This window comes from Pangasianodon hypophthalmus, chromosome 17, assembly GCF_027358585.1.
Source record: "Pangasianodon hypophthalmus isolate fPanHyp1 chromosome 17, fPanHyp1.pri, whole genome shotgun sequence".
Lineage (NCBI taxonomy): Eukaryota > Metazoa > Chordata > Actinopteri > Siluriformes > Pangasiidae > Pangasianodon > Pangasianodon hypophthalmus.
Window position 1 is genome coordinate 18,181,515 of NC_069726.1, and position 20,723 is coordinate 18,202,237.

Genomic DNA, 20,723 nt, shown 5'->3' on the forward strand with positions numbered 1-20,723 from the left:
GAAAGCCCGCTTAGATGCAATAACAAAAAGTCTGGGCCAATACATAATAGAGGAGTTGTGTGTACTGCGCATGTTGCACATTGCCTCTGCAATAATCTCCACTTCATTCTCATGCAGACCCAGCCTCACTCTGAAACATGACGGGAGGTAGAAAGGTTTTAAAAGGCTTACAGGTGGACTGGAAGGTTTGATATCTGTAGATAGATGAAATTCCCAAGCGGTTGTAATGCTTGACCACCATTCCCTTGATAAATGATAATGTCCAACTGCAGCTTTGCAAGGAATAAATCAAATGTCAGCCCACTTGTAACATGCGCCGAGTAGAGGGAGAACGCAAGTGCATAAATTCGGTATGTGCTTTATTTGGGCAAATTCAAAAATCATGACCAGAGTTCATAACAGGGGTCAAAGCACAGGCAGGTGAAAGAGTTTTAGACTGGTGCAATTTCAGCAGTCTTTTAAAATTATTACTTGTCACACTGTATGAAATCCCAAAAAAGATTGGACTGAACTGCATAACAGACTCTGCGATAGCATGTTCTTGTCAGATTATATGATGATCTTCTTACTATAGACCAGCAAATAAAGAAAATTGTTCCTACTAAATATTTACTTATAATAATGAAATAATTACTATTTTTTTCAGTCTGTTCCTTGAGTATTGTATCATATCATGAGTATTGTATATATATATCAGAGCAAATATCCCTTCAAAAATAATGAAATTAAATGTTTCTACATTTTAAAAAACTATAAAGGGCAAAAAACAGTATTAATTGAAACAAAGTCAATATCTGATATGATGACACATTGCTTTAAAAAAATGAGTAGTCTCGGACAGTTTGAGCAGTTTTATAAGGAAATGAGCGGGTAAGTTTTACTGAGCAGCTTGCAGAACCAGTCACAGTTCTTCTGATGACTCTGATTGTCGCACTTGCCTTCATTACACTTTCTGTCTGAAAAGTGGTCTCTTATTTAATATGCTGCTTTCTTTGCTGTCATACAAACATTTTTCTGTAACGTTTAATTTTGTGCTGGAATACTAAAAACTTTTTGTACTGACATGAAATCTATAACAAATTTTTATACTAAAAAATAGGAGATTATATATATACGCAAACACAAATTTGCATGTATTTGTTTTGAATGAACGTCCATGTCTAAATTCAAAGTCGATTTATTTCTATTTCAGAGATTCAGATTTTAAAATTCATATGTTATAATAAAATCAAGAAACTACTGTATGGTATGTTTTTTTTCAGTGCTTGGAAATTCAGATTCAGCAATTCAGATTTTTCAGATATAAATTCACAATGAAAAAAAAACACTTAAGTTAAATAGTTATTAAGTTAAATAAGTTAATAATAAGTAATAATAAGTTAAATTGTAGGGCAGTAGTGGCTCAACGGTTAAGGCTCTGAGTTACTGATCAGAAGGTCGGGGTTGAAGCCTCAGCACCTCCAGGCTGCCCCAGTTGGGCCCTTGAGCAAGGCCCTTAACCCTCTCTTCTCCGGGGGTTCTGTATCATGGCTGACCCTGAACTCTGACCCCAGCTTCCTAACAAGCTGGGATATGCAAAGAAAATAATTTCACTCTTCTATAATGTATGTGTGACAAAATAAAGGCTGTTTCTTCTAAAGTTAATAAGTTAAGCATCCACACTACCCAGGGACATCCAAAGAAAGTTTAAAAAAAAAAAAAAAAAGAGACAAAGATTTGAAGAATGTGTTCTAGTGATTGACTAGATATCAGTTCTTTGAATTCCAGGCTCATCAGATATCAACTATCTAGTCAATCAGCACACATTCTTCACATTTTCATGTCTCTTTTTTCCTTTCATAGAAAACCAGAAGGAATGCGGAGACAAGAAAACAAAGCTTGGGAAAAAAACGCTTCCTGCGAAAATATATGGTAAGACTTTGCAATGATACAATGACAAAACAAGGCAAAATAGACAAAATAATAAGAAGTAAACACTGAAAAGGTGAACACAGTCAGGCAACAATCCAATGATAGGACAGGGGAGGAGACAGGACTAGTGCAGGAACCAAAACAAACATGGTGTTTATTACCATGGGAACCACAATGCAAAGGGGGAAACCATGACACTGGGCTTTTCTAAGAAAAGCCCTTCTTTTACAAACTACTAAAGATGAACCTGATCTAATAAGCAATTCCTATGAATTCAAGGTTTTGTTTCAAAGGTCACCACTCTGAAGCTTAATCCTGTTATCCAACTTGATTCATGAAAATTGCTCCAACTTTGAAATTATGAGGTCATGTTATCTTTAACAGCTAAATATAAACATTTGTCTGAGTTTGCTACTTACGTCAAGACCAATAAAACATTCAGCTGCTTTTGTATTGTGCTGCAGTTAATTGTCTTTACACATAATACTGTGTATTAACCAATCCCAATTAGAAGGCAGAAAATAACAAGTCACATATGCTGACATTTACAGCCAGAGAGGGTCAACATTTGGCAGTTTGGAAGAAAAGCAGGCCTCGGGATTTAGATTGAGATGACGTCTTCGTAAACTAGGCTGGAAAAAATTTGCTGAAAATGCCATGTAACAGGAATTACATGAGATACGCCACCGGTTTTGAATAATCCAATGTGAAACACGTAGCTCTCCTGTGGGAGGACAGGAATGTTTGGTTTTCAGTAATCTCTAGCCTCAAACCTTCTCCCGTACTGCCACAATGTTTTGCACATGTCCTTTAAAATGAATATGGGCTGAGCTCGGAGTGGATGTTGCCTTTTACAGAGCGCAACCTCTTTTCAGCTAATATTGACATACTGCATTTTTCTGTGATTATTTTTCATCACCAAAAGCTTGTAAAGGTGAAATTTAATTACAGGTTACATTCAAACTGCAATTTTGGCACCGGGGCTGGAGAAATATCACTCAGCACAACACACACACACACACACACACACACACATCTCAACATCTCTTTTGCTAATATTTCTCTCTTCAGTAGTTCGCAAGGTCACCATATCCTTGACTCCGTTTCAGATAATGCTGTATTAGTTTTAAGTGTGTCCTTCTATTTACTAAAAGTGTAACAAAGAAAGAAGTCACTATACTTCCTGATGATCATGATGATAACAATGTGTGGCTTTACATTGTCTGAAATATTGTGTCTGGCTTATTGTTTGGTATGAGACGATACAGTGGAAGTAGACAATTCATCCAGATGAGCCGCATTAAAGACCACAAACAACATCAAAAGTGGACAAGGGTAGAAGATGTGTAGTGTTGAAGACAGGGGTGTTTGTGTGTGTGTGTGTGTCTGTGTGTGTGTTTGTAGTGGCCTAACCGCAACTTCTGAGCTTCACACATTCCGTGGCAAAGTCCCACCGTGAGAGGGGGGTGGGGGTTAAACAAGAGAGACGTCTGAAAATATTTAAAGGTTGGTCACAGATAAAACACAGACCCAACCCCAACACACACACACGCACACACACACACAGAGAGAGAGAGAGAGACAGACAGACAGACAGACAAAAAGGGACAAAGAGAGACAGAGAGACACAGAGAGAGCAGGAGAAAGACAGTAAGAGAGAGAAAGTGAGAGAGACACAGAGAGAAAGACCCACAGAGAGATAAAGGGAGAATGAGACAGAAAGCAAGAGATAGAGAGGGTAAGACCGACAGCCAGACAGAGAAAGAGGGAAGGAGAGAGAGAGAGAGAGCACAAGAAAGACTGAGAGATAGATGGACAGAGAGGGACAGGGAACAAGATAAAGAGAAACAAAAAACAGACAGAAACAGACAGACAGAAAAAAGAGACAGAAGAAAGAGAGGGAGAGAGACAGACACAAAGAGACAGACAGACAGAGAGAAAAAGATACAGAAAGAGAAAGAGAGTGAGAAACAGACAGACAGAGAGAGTGTAGAAGTTGCAGTACAGGCTACATTTCATTAGCAGATTGCGTTTCCACCCTGCGGCTCGCACACCATATGAACTCAATCTCGGTTTTCTCTGACATGCATTTAGTGAGCATCAATATTTGGGCTGCTTTAATTCCCCTGGATGAAGTTTTTTTTTTTTGTTTTTATTTTTTTCCCCTCAGTGTTACCAGTTTGCAGTGTGAGTCTAAAAGACCAAAAGGGAGGAAATTTCATTGAGGGAAGGGAATTAGTCAACGGAGGAAAGGGTGGATGTCTCAGTGGCCCAAACACACATTTTCAAAGCCTCAATAAGGATCTGATTTATGTGCAATCCAGCACTAAACGTGTTTTACGACCTCAGCAGCATGTGTTTAGCAGTGGTCATAAAAGGTGACTCATTTCGAGGACGCACTGGAACATAATTTTAATGCGTCGGAATAATGCGACCGCTCTTTAATTCTCCAATTTAGGAAAGTTTAAGGTTAGAGGTTGTACGAGTCTATGAGGAAAAGTAAGTGGCGGTTCCAGCTCGGGTGTGCTGCGGTCACTGCTGCGGCAAGTCATCTGGTTTTAATTGAAGCCGAGCGGCGGACGTTTTTAGCACTTCAAAATGTTGCAGTCGATTTCTGAAATGAAGCCCATCTTCATATATATTTCACACCAAATCTTTTGAATAGCAGATCTTGTGTTTCCCATTTCTGAAGAGGACACAGAGCTGCTATCTCAGGCCTGGAGAAAATGCTCTTCAATAAAAATGCACAACAAAAGGATGGAATTTAAAATTAGCCATGGTGGAAAGAAAGAGTTGTGTGTGTCTTTATCAGGGTGTGAGTTATTTAGAAAGGTAATTAAACTAAAAGTATAAAGGGGAGTTCAAATTAAATTTCTAATACGATGTGGCATGTGTTTAAATTCAATTTGGTGACCTAGAAAAAAAAACACTTAGAACTTGAAGTCAGGCCTGGAATTGAAGAAATGCATAATGCCACTGTGATGTGTTTACTGTGTTACTAAATATGGAGTGTATTAATTTAGACGTAAACAAACATCTCTGTTAGAGTTAATGAAACCTTTTACAAAGAACACAACACTCTGTTCTATAATAAATAAAAAAGAAATATAATGAATAATAAAAACTCATTGATATTATCTAAGGAATAAAATACAGCAGAGCATGCTGTTAGAGTAAAATATTTAATGACGGTGTGGTGTGATGCAGCCAGACTCAAAGCAGATTAATGTTATCATCTAGAAGTTGATTATTTTCCAATCACAGCACATCATGAAGGGTTTTATTGTTCTTATACTATACTGAGTTATCAACAATGACGATTGGTAATTTCTTCATTTTTACCAGTGTTGTGAACTCGAGTCACATGACTTGGACTCGAGCCACAAATTTGCTGCCTTTCGACAAGAAGACTTGTGACTCAACATTCACTTTAACATCGATGACTCGTGACTTCAGTTGGACTCGAGCCCTTTGACATGGAAAGGCTTATTACGTTTTCAAAACCAAAGTTTCAAAATTATACATTTAAATATGTGCAGTGAATCAACTGTTCTTCTTCCCAACAAGCAATTAATTTTCAGCAAATCAGTATCAGTCTTCATTTCCAAGGTCAACAATCAACCATTCAGACAGCCAAACAACTTGCACTAAACAACGACAAAGTTGTAAGGCCATTGAATCCCTGACAGCAGAGACACTTTGCGATCACCATGCTCCCAAAGATTGTGTTGTTTGCAACAATAAGAGGGTTGCGATATTTAGAACCTGTGGTATAAGAATATCAGACGCAAAATCCATACAAAAACTTCAAATTTTGTTCGGCATTTGAAGCTGTACAAAGCAAATCCCAAGGCAATGCCAAATTGAACTGAGATAGATACCCTTCTCATGTAAAATTTAACTGAAATATTGAATTTTTATAGTAACAGTTATGTGTCTCTCAAATACCCATATATTTCCATTAAATTATAAAGTTTGTCTAGAAAGTGATGAAAAGCAGTTTAAAAAAGCCTACACAATTTGTGTAAATTTACTTAATTATTACTTAAATTTGGCCTCAAATTTGGAAAAGAGTACATTATGACTAGTTTAGGACTCACAATGTAAAGTTAAACAGTTTACTTTTAATGCTGTGGAATGAGTGCAAGACAAGTTAGCACTTACATTATAGCATACAGTAGAAACAGTCATGTCCTCACCAGCCTCTCTAATTTTCTCTCCTGAATAGAACAAAAATCGCAGCTTGTCATGTTACCAAGAAACCAGAAACCACAAAATCCTGAAGACTTTCCTGTGGTGGAAAACCGTTATAAAGTGCTAACATTGGAGACTCCTTCCAAAAATGATAAATAAAAGTCTCCTTACAGAAAACTTAGTTTTTCACTTTAAAAACAATCTGTTTTTTATTTTTATTCTTAGATTATGTGGAACGTCCACCATACAATTCCCTGTAAATGAGCTGTTACTATAGAAACTATAGCATATTATAACAAGCCCATTAATATAAACCTGTATTTGTTAATATAAACCTGCAACAAAACCTGCCTTTTTACCTGCCTTGGAAGTACAGTCCGAGCCACTGTTATAGTAAACAATCCTGATCAATCAGATATGAGAATTCAAAACTGGTATAAAACTTTAAAAATTACCCTTTTTGAGGGGGGGGGCTTTTCAAGGTCATAGAGTCACATTAGAATCAGGTAATTGCAAGAACAGACACATGAAAGCATTCAGCAAATTCTACACCTTGTATACGTGTTATTACAGTTAAATACCTTTCATCGAGATTCAAGTGTTCTTCTTATTTTTCCTACAAAACCCCGATAAGTCCCAGCAACAACAGGAAGAAATAATATATTCCTCACAGTCAGGTAACCTGAATGTGCTTTTCTGATCCTACTATGCAATAAAATATCTGTAGTTTGGTAACAACAAAAAGATATCTAAGACGTTAGAGAAACTGTAGTGAATGTTGTCACTACTGACCACAATATGTAGTAGGGTACCTTGCATAAGTATTCACCCCCTTTTGCACATTTTGTAATGTTGCAACCTGGAAATGAAATGGACTTAATTGGAATTATATGTCATATACAAAACATATACAAAATACAAAAAAAATAAAATAAAATGCAACAATATTTAGGTGGTTGGGCTCAATACAGTTTAAAAAATTATTGATAAAGTTCTGGTGCAAGCAGTTGCCATCAGAAGTATTAAAGTGTTTTATGATCTCAATATATATTAGAGGTGTAACGATACATCATGACACGAAGCTCTGAGATGCAAAAACGTGATGATGTGCATCGTAAGAAATGTGCGATTCACACAGTGAAAATCAGCATTCTTTTAATAACTCATGTAATGCAGTTGCACTGTTTGAACACAAGAGGCATGGTTTTAAATTTTTTTGCTTGTTTTTAACATCTGTTAGCTAGCATTATCTGAAATATCCACTTGTAGTTAGCTATTATTAAATAATGTTAGTTAGCATGCTAGTGGTCAGGTAGCTAGTGTTAACATCATCTGAAAGTTATTGGGAAAAAATTCTGTTTCATAAGATGTGTACAATTGCATACATCTGCAGTAGCTACATTATAGCTGCATGCATATTTTTCTGGAGAATATAAAGAGATACAATATAAAAGAAACATTTTTCTTCTGAGCAGAAGACCTCACTGAGGTCATATCAGGCTTTTCCAAGCCATTTTTCCCTGACCATTAACGTCCAACACAAAGAGCTTCCTAGAGCTCAGTGGTCCATTCTTCCTCTCCGTGACCCAGACATGCATTCCTGCTGTGAACCAGCACTAAAATGTGAGATGCCTCACCGAGTAGAGGCTGGCTTTCTGAAAAGCAGAGTGTTCCAGAGACAAAGTGAGTGCATGTCTGAGAGGGTTAGCGCTGATGCTATCTCAGCTAAAAGTACACTGGGACAACTACAAGGTGGAGGCAGTGCAATTCTTTTGATGGATGAGGGTGGCATACTGGCCTTGGCCTTAGTGTTCCACAGGAGATCACGTCTTCACGGCAGGAGTGGCTGACAAAATGAAAGTTTGGGACTTTTAGCTTTGACTTTTGACTTGCTTTACCAATATTTCGTCAAAAAAAAAAGAACACATCATACTTCGTTTTTTAGTGAGGATGTGTACCCAGTGGAAAGTTACCATGTTCCTGCAAATATAATGGCTGCATAAGGGATTAGCAACAATACTCAGATAGGCTGTGGCATTCAAATGTTGATTGATTGGTATTAAGGGGCCCAATGTGTGCCAAGAAAACATTCCCATAAGCAGGTGTACTGTAGTTGTTTTACTGTATATAGAATGATTATGTGATTTGCTGAAGACAAACCATCTGTCATACTGGGCTGTCCTACACCGCAAATTACATTTCTGAACAGCGAACTATGTTCCACGTCTCTGTGTAGTCTGGCCATAATGGATAATACATTTTAGCTCCTTTTGCATAGGTTTCAAATGTAAGTTTGTTGTTAATGAAAGCACCATAGTCTATTGTCCTTCCTAAGTGCACTGAGTCTCAGGGAGAGGTCTTTAGTCCAAATTACTCAGTAATATAATTCTCCTACGTAGACATAAAATCATTTTAAAAAATGATAGTGGTATAGTAATTATGGCAGAAAGTGATATAGGAAATATTACATTGTAATATGCACTTACTCATTCATATCCCTTGTACTTCCTTTAGTGAGCTTTCAGAGAGTCAAGTACAAGAAATGATTAAACAGCTATTTAAGTTTATTCTAAATCCATTTTTATATATAGAGGCCAATGTAATAATACAGCTCCATTTGAAATTACTGTGTGGCATAAAACTGAAACTTGCCACAATTCTTCATTTGAGTGTATCATTACATTTAATGACAGCACAGTTTTTAACTGCACGGGGCTTAAGGAGTTGGTATAGAGCTGCATTTCTGAGGAACCAAATGAAAAGGTTGGTTTCCGTTGGCCTTTGAAAAACACCCCTCTGTGTTTAAGATGCCGTTTTTAACTTTTAATATTTAGCCTGTTCCTAAGGGAGGGCTGACCATGAAGGAAAAAAATTTAATTATGATGCAGATTTCCCTCTGATTGAATTAAAAACAAGATTATTCTTGATCTAAGTCTACAATCCTCCTCAGACATGATCATTTATCTGTGCCTTGGTTCCAGTGAACATGCTAGCCTCGGTCCTGTATAGATCTTTGTTATGAAAACTAATTAACATAAGTAATTCCTTTAGGCATTTTCTAGTTAGGATTATATACAGCATTAACATGTTAGTACAAAAGTTTGTACACCCTCATGGTTTCTGGATCAGAGAAATAGAAATGGGCTTCTAATTTAAAACGTATCTATGCCTCTAAAAAAAATTACATATTCCATAGATGACAATATGAAAGGTTGCCATATGTTGATAAAGCAAATATTAAATGTAGTACAGCTGCCTGGGGCATAGTCTTGTCTGTCATTCAATTCATTAAAGGTTGGATTTTAGATGTACAGTGATCTAGTAGTCTAGTGTGCTTTTTTTCTAGGTTATGTGGGTTGTTTTGGTGCACAGGTTAATAGAAACACAAAGGAATCTCAAATAAGTTTCAAGAAGTTAAAAATGAAATGTGCAGGCATCCTGCAATAAGACAAACCAAACATAATGCAGTAAATAGTTTGAAAAGAACCAAAAGCAAGAAGTCAAAATTCTTGCCATGATCATGGCATCACCTCCAGACATAATCTGAAGTATTATAATCATATATGGTATTATACAAGATTGGTGGAGCAACCTGGCGCTTAAAGCAAATGTCAGAAAGAAGGTGTAGGAGGGTAAATATTACAACTGAAAGTATACAAGAGCTTCTCAGAGGATATGAAAAAGATCGGAGGCAGGTATAAAGGAAAAGAGTGAGCATGCTAGTTATTAGATAATATTATCACATTCAGACTAGGGAGTACAAACTTTTGAACTGATTTATTTAACCTTTTGAACTGTCATTTTATTTTTTTTTTTTCCACTATAACTTGTGACTGTTACTTATATACTGATATACTTCTATACTGATAATGATGGTACCATGAAACCTAACAGCAAATGTCTTGTTGATAGACATTAAGTTTTTGTCTTCTTCACTTATTGCTAAGGGTGTGCAAACTTTTGCATTTAGCTGTAAATCTATGGCACAAGGTGTGTGGCATTGGCACCGTCACAGACTCTCAACCACAATCCGGGCTTCGTTCACCAGGGAGTCATCTACACTATGTAATCAGCCCATGCCATGCATAGCACATTTCGCACTTCTGGTAAACCACGGCATACAAACAGATGGCACAAATAAGCTTCTGTTTTTTTTTTACCGTAAAAGGTCACATTTTGGGGTAATCTAAGGTCCAATGATTTGCATTCCACAAGTGTGCACAGCCATGCAACCTGCTCTCAAAGATTCCTTGTTTCTTTTAAGCAAGAGTGCCAGGTTCAGTCCACCTTGAGGACATGGTAAGCCTGCAGTTTTACAAAAGTAGATGGCCATAACTGCAATTTAGCCAATAATAATGCTGCTACCATATATTTGAAGAGACCTGGGAAAATCAGTCATATGTCAGTAAATTCTAGAAAACAGCCTAAACTGATAATGTCGTTCTGCCAATAACATACATTGCCATGTCTACTTTAAAAAATTTTGGTAACGCAAATACTAATTTGCACATCCATGAGCGCCCATTGCTACTAAATTCTTTTTAGTGTCTTTTTTGTTACGTTAATTGTTATTGTTTAATGTTGGATTTTACTGTAGGATTTTGTTGTGTTGTTTTGTCTGTGCCAGTATGTTTTACGTTTGTGGAGACTGGTGGGTTTTGTTTCCCCCCACTGGTCTCTATGGGCTAGTTAAGTTCTGCGGAGAACCACCAATCCTAATGTTCGTGCCTTGTGTGTGTTTGCCAATAAAAGAGCAAGTTCCTGCTCAAGCTTCTTCCTCACTGATGCAACAATATTTTACCAAAACAACATGGGAATGTTTTTATTTAGACTACTTCTAACCTTGCCTTGGCGTCTGCCTGCATAGATCATGTTGGAAAAGCAGGCAGTTCATGAAACAACAGTAAAAACAGTCAGTGTACCAAAAGATGTCTAAATGGTCAAGTTTTTGGAGTTTGTGTGAGAAATGGACAGGAGCAGAAAATCAGATACCGTCTGTCAAAATGTTGAAGCGATACATCATCAAAACAAAGAAGAGCACCTACTTACACAGATGACAACAGACAAAGTTTTCTATATACACTCCTGGGCAAAAAAAAAAAATGGGCCAAAATGGCAAAATATTAAGCTTTTAATGGTCTTAACAACAAATCATTGGTCAGGAAATTAGCATGAATTGAACAAACAGATAAAGGAAGTTAGTATGGGAGCTTTTCCATTTGATTTCTTTAAATATTTAAGCCTTGTGGCCCTTGTGCATCAGGTGTGGCAGATAACCAAATAATAATAACCAAAGATAACTAATCTTTTAAGAAAAAAAAACATCCCAGAAGATATTTTTGGAAAATTTTGTACACCCAGATGCGTGTTAGTGAATCAAACATTTTAATGATTATCATGATTCTAGCTTTGTGTACAAGAAGACTATAGAAGTGAATTTCCCTGTTTCTAGCTTTTCCCCCAAACAATTCACTGCAGCAAAAGAAAACCAGCAAATTGTAGCACAGGGGCTCTCAGGAGTGCATTTGTTTAATTCCTGCTAATTTTCTGACCAAGGATTTATTGTTAAGACCATTAAAAGCTTAATATTTACCATTTTGTGCATGGCCCATTTTTTTTGCCCAGGAGTCTTGTGAGGCTTGTGTTTAAATGCCCTAAGTAACTTTTTAATCAGTGTGAAAACTCATTTCCTATTGTTAACTTATAATTCTTTACAACTTGTCAATAACAGTTTTTTAGATTTGTTACAAAAGTAGAAGTAAACAGGGCATTTTTCAGTGGAATTGGAATGAAATCTTAATTTCTTTCATTTTCAAAGAAAATTCAATTTTCTTTGTTGTAATTTTTGGGGAAAAACAGACTTTATAATGCTAGAACATTACTTCTGATTAAGATCCATGTTAAAGAGGAACATATTTCAGTTCAGGAAAGCCTGTAGTAGTAACACATGCTACAGCTGTTTCATTTGCCAAATTATTATTTTTTTTCTGGTAGGATGTCAGTGTGGATGGAAGTCATCATTATAAAGTGTGGCAGTGTTTAGCTCTTAGAATTTTAAATATGGCTAAGCGTTTTCATCTAATGCATGAAAAATACAAAACCTTCCAATCTATGACAAGAGTAATATCAGTCTGTGCTGCTTTTCCCTCACAAAGATGGCATGAAAGATATTGGCTCATTTGCCATATTCACTGTGCTGCCATGCTATTTTCATCTTCACAGATCTCTGTTTATAAAGCAGAGAATGACACTGTCTATGTTTGTAGCTTATCAGTCTGCTGTGCCTGAACTGCCGCCTTCTCATTGGTTTAGAGGAACAACACTGAGACCCCAATATTCTGTTCACTGAAGTATAACTTTCGGATTTATTGATATATTCTTATTGGCATAATTTTTATCTTTATCTTAAAAAAAATCCAACACATTTACAACCATTTCCAACAGTAAGAGGTAAAATGAAATACTTGGGTTTATCTTGAGGCTATCACGGACACAGGCTCACCCAGACTGGACAGTTGAAGACTGGAAAAAGACTGGAAAAAGACCAGGTGATCCTCAACTGGCTTCAACTGCCCCGTTTCAATGAGCCTGTACCCATGATAGCCTCAGATTCCTATTTTTGTCTTACAGGAGTGGAACCCGATGTGGTCTTCTGCTCTTGTAGCTCATCCACCTCAAGGTTTGGTGTGTTGTTCATTCTGAGATGCTTTTCTGCACAGCACGGTTATGTTTATTTGAGTTACTATCAGCTTCCTGTCAGCTCAGACCAGTCTGGTCATTCTCCTCTGATCTCTCTCATCAAAAAGGTGTGTGCAGACCCACTGCACAGAGGGTGTTTTTTGGTTTTGGCACCATTCTGTGTAAACTCTAGGACTGTTGTGTGTGTGAAAATCCCAGGATCCCAAACCAGCCTATCTGCTACCAACAACCATGCCACGGTTAAAGTCACAAAGATCACCCTTTTTCTTCATTCTGATGTTTAATGTGAACATGAAGCCCTTGTGTGATTTTTTTTTTTTTTGCATTGCACTGCTGTTACATGGTTGGTTGATTAGATAACTGCATGAATGTGCAGGTGTTCCTAATAAAGTGGATGGTGAGTGTATGTAGTTAATTGATATTGTGAATGTATTATTTCAGATTTACCATAGTTCCTTTAATCGCACTGCACAATGATAAAATTGTGGAAAGGTAAAAGAGTTAGTAAAACTTAACGTAAAGTAAAACTTACTTTTGCTAACCTTATCGAGGTGTATTATTAGATAATTTAGAAACAAGTTAACATTTGCAGTGAGAATCATGAGTGTTTTTTGTTTGTTTAGTGTTAAATGTAGTTGGACAGAGAGACAGATTAGCTTTGTTGAGACAGCGAACCATTTCTACTCACTGCTGTAGCAGTTTGTTTGCCTCCTGAATTGTACTCGTCAATGCTACTTCCAGAAGCAAAAACCTGGAAGTGTGGAAGTGTGAAAAGGGCTCATTATGGCTATAAAATCACTCAGATCAAACTCACGATTGAATGAATGAATTCAATAATACTCGTGATTGAGTGAATCTTGCTCATCCTAGTTTGTGGGGTAAGTATGATTGCAGTCTGTATAAAGTGTTTCAGATTTTATGTCCAGAAACATTATGAAGAACCGACAGTAAGCTGCTTTACCACCCTATATATGTTCCAAAATCTTTACCAGGAAAGTGGCTTATCTTTTGCGAAATCGTTTGAAAGATTAATAAAAAAAGAACCTACAGATAGATAGATAAATAGATAGATAGATGCGCAGTGACATTATGCATTATTAAAACATTAAACACTTGTGCAGATTTCTGCAGATATACATTTATACAGGGCCGCTGCTGTGTACTTCTGGAGGCTAAATGAATTTGTCAAACACGAGTTTAATTTCATTGCTCCAATGCACTGTGAGACCTTTTCCATTTTAATCTCGGCAAAGTCACAAAAGTCGTGCAAATACACCATCAGACTCACTTCTATGATTAAATTTTTAATTAATATTGCTTACTTAGACGTGTAATTTAAACATGCGAAGCTTTTACTGTGAGATTCATTAATTTAATTAATTTGAGAAGTAAGATATAGCAATGTTATCCTTGTGATAATTTAATGCCTCCTGACCATTGCAGAACAAGACTAAACAAGAAAAACCTGCGTGGAGAAGGTCGAGAGAGCCAAAAAAATTAACCTCATAAATTCACATGATGTGTTTTTAAAAATCATTTTAACCCCTTAAACTCCCAGGATGCAGTTCTTTTTTTCTATTTTAATGCCTTAAAATCTCTTGCTCTATTTTTTTCATCATCTTAATCCCTTAATCTACTCCATTTCTATAATAATTTAACAGTTTAAATGACCAGGATCTATTTTTAAACATCATCTCTAAAACTCCCAGGATTCCCCCCCAATCATTTTAACCACTAAACCTTCCAGGATCCCTTTTTTCATAATTTTTACCCATAAAAACACACTATTTTAAAACCATTTAACCTCCCAGGATCAATTTGTTTGATCATTTTAACCCTTTAAACTCCCATTTATTGTTTGTTTTTATCATTTTAATCTCTTAAATTCCTAGGATACATTGTATTCGATCATTTTAACCCTTAAACACCCAGGTTACATTGTTTTAAAATCATTTTCACCACTTTAAGGCCCAGGATCAATTTTTTTTTTTTTTTTTTTTTTTACCAAATTAACCCCTTAAACACCCAAGATAACCAAAAAAATCATTTTTACTCCTTTAACTACAGCTTAGTTTAGTTTATTATTACTTAGGTTTTTTTTTTTTTTTAAATCACTTAAATGCCCAGGTTGATGATGATGATTGTTGTTGTTTGTTTGTTTTGCATCTTCTACTATATGAAGCAAAGACCTCATTTCTTTTTATATAGTGCAGGCTTTGCATAATTGCACAGTCACTGTGAGATTAAAATGCATAATGCCAGCTGTAATTTTATATCAGATGAAATATAACCACAGGCTTCTTTTTATAAACAGTCCTATTTCATGGGCACATTTAGTAATTGGGAAAAGGAACATAATATTTATTACTTGGTTTAATTAGTTGCTAGTTGTTGACTGCCTGAAGTCTGTGAACCATAATAATCACCATATGCTGGGTGTCTTCCATGGAGATGTTCTGCCAGGCTGTGTGCAATGCAGTTGCTTTTAGTTCCTGCTTGTTTTCAAGGATTTCAACCTTCAGTCTTGTCTGGAGTAAGTGAAATGAAGCCTGGTGGGAATTTGGACAGCCAAGAACCACTTTTTTGGGGCTTTAAATTACTCGTTAATGGTTCCACAACAGGTTCCTGAGATTTTAAGGGGTTAACTTGCTTCTATCCACTTCAGATATCTGGCTGTTTCTGCCTGCAGTCACATCATCAATAAATGACAAGACTGACAGCCATGGATGCCCATGGCAGCGTGTTTTACCGATGAGGTGAGAAGTTTATTTTTTTTTTCCCCCCACACGTTCTTCTTTCCATCACTTTGATACAGCTTTGTCACATCTGCCCATAAGTCCCAGAGCTCAGACTTTTTTCATGCTACTTTCATCAAACTGTAACCCGGCTTTCATGTTCCTGAGGCTTACCTGTGCTTTATATCTCAATACAAAGTGAATTTGTGCAAATTACCATGATGCAGTAGATCAACAAGTCCAAATGATTGGCTTAAATGATTCCTTGGATCAATTGTCTGGTGCGTGTTCCCCCGTCACAACTTTAGTTTCAATCTGCAATTAGTTACTATGTACTGCTTGACTAAAAAAAATTAAAAATTAAAATGTATAACTATGTTTTTATCTTATCCTGTACAACCTTTCATTGTGTACAATACAAAGAAAAATAAATCTTGGGAAAGAAAGAAAGAAGCAGAGCTAACACGAAGCCTGTAGCATAACATAAATCAAACAACCAATTTTCACACTGATTAATGCGTTATTTAGTTTGTGGTTAACTAGTAAGAAGATCTATAGATATATAGGCCTAGTGCGGCACCTCTGGTGAGTGTATGTAGCTAATAAAGTTAGCTTGCACTGGTAATCTGCTAACAAAGCTAATACAAAGCCTATGTACATTAAACAACCAATTTTCACACGTTTTTTACTTTATTAAAATATAAGAATTAATTTTAAATACACTATAAATGTTTGCTGTAGGCTACATTTTGGCCACTACCTTTTCTCAGCCGAGCTAAAAACTTTGAACGGATGGTAGACGCCCACAAGCTAGCAAAGTAGCGCTCGCTGCACACTCGCAAGAGATAAACTACAAGCAACATGTTGCTTGCTAGTGTGAAAGCAGTGTAATCCTCCAGTTACACACAGATTGTACTGTATTTCCACCGACTAATATACACTGTTATCTGCACAGAGAATAATAACTAGCAAAAGCTCAATCACTTACATGTTTTTCCTGTTAATAATATTAATTCTTAGTGTTTTGGGGTTTATCTGTATGTGCATGTTTTTATAGTATCTTGATGGGGACCAAATGTCTCCAGAAAGAATAAAATATCTGACATTTATGACCTGGTGGAGACATATGGCTGGCCCCCATAAGGAAAACTGCTTTTCTCCCTAAAAAAAAAAAGACTAAAAGATCCAAGAGGTTTCCTTTTGGTTGCTAAGGTTAAGGAACCTAGGCCCCTGGGCATAACATTAATTAGTTGCATTAATAATTATGTCAATGGAAGGTCTTCACAAGGATAGTAAGGTCAATGTATGTGTGTGGGTGTAAGAATATGAAAGCCTAATTGTTATTCAGTTCACTTCACACTTAAATTGCTGTGTATATATAAGCTGTATAACCCCCTTATCAGAGTCAAGTAACTTTCACACAAAAATCACAGTACATTGTACATATAATAAAGTATAAAGTATAATAAAATATATAATAAAATCAATCCTAAAAAAAAGTCTAGTGTCTTTATAAATAAACATGTCCAGTTCCTAAAAAAATTGCTTCCAATTACTTTGCCATTCATTAAATAGTAAATTGTTATATATAATTTTATCATTTCAAGGTTATGACATGTCATCTATGACTTCAAAGAAAGCAACAAGGCAAAAGGAGCACACACAAATACACAGACACACACTCAGTCAAATCAAAAGTTAGTGCTTCCTAAAAGTGGAAGGTTCCAGACTGGCCAAGTCAGTCACCCAACCTCATCCCAACCTCATCCCAGTCATCCCAACCTCACTGAGCAAACTGAAAACAAAATGGAAGGCAAAAAAGCTTCTGAAACATTCAGGATTGAAAATAATGACTGCATTGCAAATCTGGAAGACATCCAGTGTAGGCTAGTGATTCTGGGTAACAGACTTCAAACAATCATCGACTGGCATGGATCTGCAATCAACTGCTGTGTTAAAACCAAGTAATAAAGATTATGTACCATTTTCTGATTATGAAATGTCTACTGAAATGAGAGGGCTGTGATTATATTTTATCTATATTGGATAATAATAGTAGAGTAATATGGAGTATGTAAGTGGGAGGAACACGAATGATCAATCATGTCCGAAGCTAGCAGCATAGCCAAGAAAGCAAAAATAAACAAACAAAAACTAAAGAGAAGAGCTGAGTTTCCAGCTGTTTCTTGAAATTTATGACGCAAGCTACAGTATAGTGCAAATTCTTTCCACTGTTCAACAACCACAATTTAAATATATTTTGGTTTCAGACTTCACCTGGCCCCTTTTTTCCAATGCTACACTAATAATTAATATTAACAGCTACTGTCTATCTGTCCTGAGAGAGTCTTTGAGAGTTTCCACACTACTTTGGGCCCCAGAGCTGTAAAGTAAAACACAACCGTCTGTGGACGCAGCACAATGTCACACCCCAACCTGTATAAACATTCTTTGACATGTAAATTTCAGGTCCCATGTCGGCAGATCAGCCCTGCTGTGTGAAACGCAGAAGACAGCTTTCTGAATTATGCGTCACGTTTCTTCTACGCCAGTTGTGAATAGTACCACGTGTGTACTCAGGAGCAAAATTGATCAGTTTGTTTGTTTGTTTTTCTTCTTTTGCTTCATTAGAATATGGCATAGTTCCAAGCCAAGTACATTTTACGGTTGAATAATAATGTAGGAGTTAGTCTGATAGTTACAGTGTGTTCCATGAGTTAGTAAAGTTGCAGAATGAATGAATTGTGTCAATAATGCAACAGGGGAACGCTTTTAGTGCAGTTATATTCAGAATGACAGATGCTTAACCCTTGCCCGACTCTTACAACACAAACACACAGACATACAGAACTATTAAAATGGCATACAATAAAGGAGAACTATATTGCTACCAAAATATAACCATTCAATCAACAAAGACATAAACCTAAATATAAATATAAACACAATAACAGTGCAAAATGACTGCAATTCAAAAGCGTTATTTTTCCTTAAATAAACCCCCAGTTTCATATCAGTCAGTTATTATTATAATAAAGTACAATTCCATTGGCTTACTGTAAGATTGAATGTAATGGATAGACATACCTACAAGATCTGAACAAAAAGCTTCTGTATATCTCATCATTAAGTGAGGATTAAAACACTTGGGGATGTGCTGTTATAGGAAAATAATCAATGTGATGTAGCAAACTTACTCTTGACAAACTGAAGTTGATTATGTTTCAATAACCACACACCTCTTAGTGTTTTATTCCTCTCAAATCACAGCAATTTGCCAATTATTACAATCTCTTTATTAACTAAAGAACATGTACATTTTATCCATTTACAGTTATGTTTAATGTTGTGGAATGTCCATGAAACAAGTTACTTGTTTGTCAGCATGTCATGTTACTGAAAAACTGGAAAATTCAAAGTGCAAAGTCATCTGTCTTGAGCTCTTATTGACATTTACTAAGCACTGACACTGGAGACTCCTTCAATAAATGTTAAAAGTTTCCTTACAGCAAATGTCATCATATCAATTATAACATTTGTTGTTACCTAAGAATACAGTTTTAATCTTTTTTATTATTAGGCTTAGATTATATAGATCGTCCACCATACAAGTCTCTGTGAATGAGCGGTTACCATAGAAACATGTTACAACAAGTGCATTAATAAAAATCTGTGATTTGCCTTGCAGTAGTCAGAAATAAAATAATCAGAATACATAATAAAATAGTGCTGTGGTATAAAAAATTGCACATATGCTGTGCGCTTTGGCATCCAGTGAAATTGCCTCCAGTCTTCTAATTTATTAGCACTACAAATCTAAAACAGCTCGAAGCTAAAATACTCAGTTGCATGCTTGTCATGCAGTATCATGGTCCTTTTAAAATGTCTGATTTATATTTTCTTGTGATTTAATGTAGAAAGTACAGAAGGTAATTTCCAGCAATGTAAGCGTGTTCATCAGTTAGATTGATACAAAGGACACATCTCTTATTAATACTGCAGATGTGGTTCTGAGAAATGAGGTAGGACCCACTCCTGTGCAAAGCTCATCAATTAGTACCTGAATGGCTAAAAATGAATAAACCATCCATCCATCCATCCATTCATTCATTCTCCATACTGCTTATCCCTCACAGGGTTGCAGGGGGAGCCTGGCGTCTATCCCAGTGAACCCTGGGTACAGGCAGGGGACACCCTAGAGAGGGTGCCAACCCATCAGAGGGCACAATCGCACACATATTCACACACTACGGATGATTTGGAAATGCCAATCATCCAACAACGCATGTCTTTGGGAGGAAAAGAGAGTACCTGAAGGAAACCCCAAAGCTCGCAGAGAACATGCAAACTCTGTGCACACAGGGAGGAGGAAGGATTCAAACCCCCAACCTTGGAAGTGCGAGGCAAACGTGCTAACCACTAAGTCATCGTGTCCCCGATGAATAAACCAATAGAATCAAATTAATAATTAATACAATAAGGGTTTACAGTATGTCTTTGGCAATGAAAACAGAAGTTAGTTAAACCTGACAAAGTTTCAGATATGAATTTGTTTTTACTCTCTCTCTCTCTTAATATCAGGGAAATTTCTTAGTTATTGACATACCAGTTGCAGTTGCTTCTTATGTGCGCTTGTCTCTGGTGAGCGTAGTTGGACAGCGTGGCTTCATAGCTTCAACACCTAGGAACTCTTGGAGGTATGTAGTAGACAGATGTTCAGATACAAATGCAGGTTTACTGTTTTGTTTTTTATTTATTTATTTATTATTATTTTTAATGAGGCAGACAAACTGAAGGGCTAGACAATACTCCTAAATCTGAGGAAGGCATCTGGTCAGGCAACCCTAACCCTAACCCTAGGCAAATCCACATAAACACAACACTAACTCTGTAAATGTGAAGTAGGCTGTGCTCAAAACAAAAACCAAAACAGGCAGAAACACTGAGTAACACTGAGAGTCCTTTTTTAAAGGGAATAGTGTGATCACAAACAGGTGAGTTTCATTAGTAATCAGGTGAGTGTGAGCAGGGATAGGAACTTGACTGTAATGAGGTCTTGTGCAAAGGATCATGGGAGGTGTAGTCTGGAAAGTGAAGTCAGGCACATTTGTATAAGCACAAACATAACATATATACACTATATGGCCAAAAGTATGTGGACACCTGACCATCACACTCATATGT

General features: G+C 36.5%; 1 protein-coding gene across 1 annotated transcript in view; it reads right to left on the reverse strand.

Annotated features, from left to right (window-relative positions):
* The window catches only part of cntfr (ciliary neurotrophic factor receptor), a 198,018-nt gene extending 177,563 nt beyond the window's left edge, over positions 1–20,455 (reverse strand). Inside the window, exon 1 of the mRNA XM_034312931.2 lies at positions 20,146–20,455. The gene's annotated coding sequence lies outside the window, so the exon portion shown is untranslated. The remainder of the gene's footprint in view (positions 1–20,145) is intronic.
* Between the last annotated feature and the right edge of the window lie 268 nt (positions 20,456–20,723).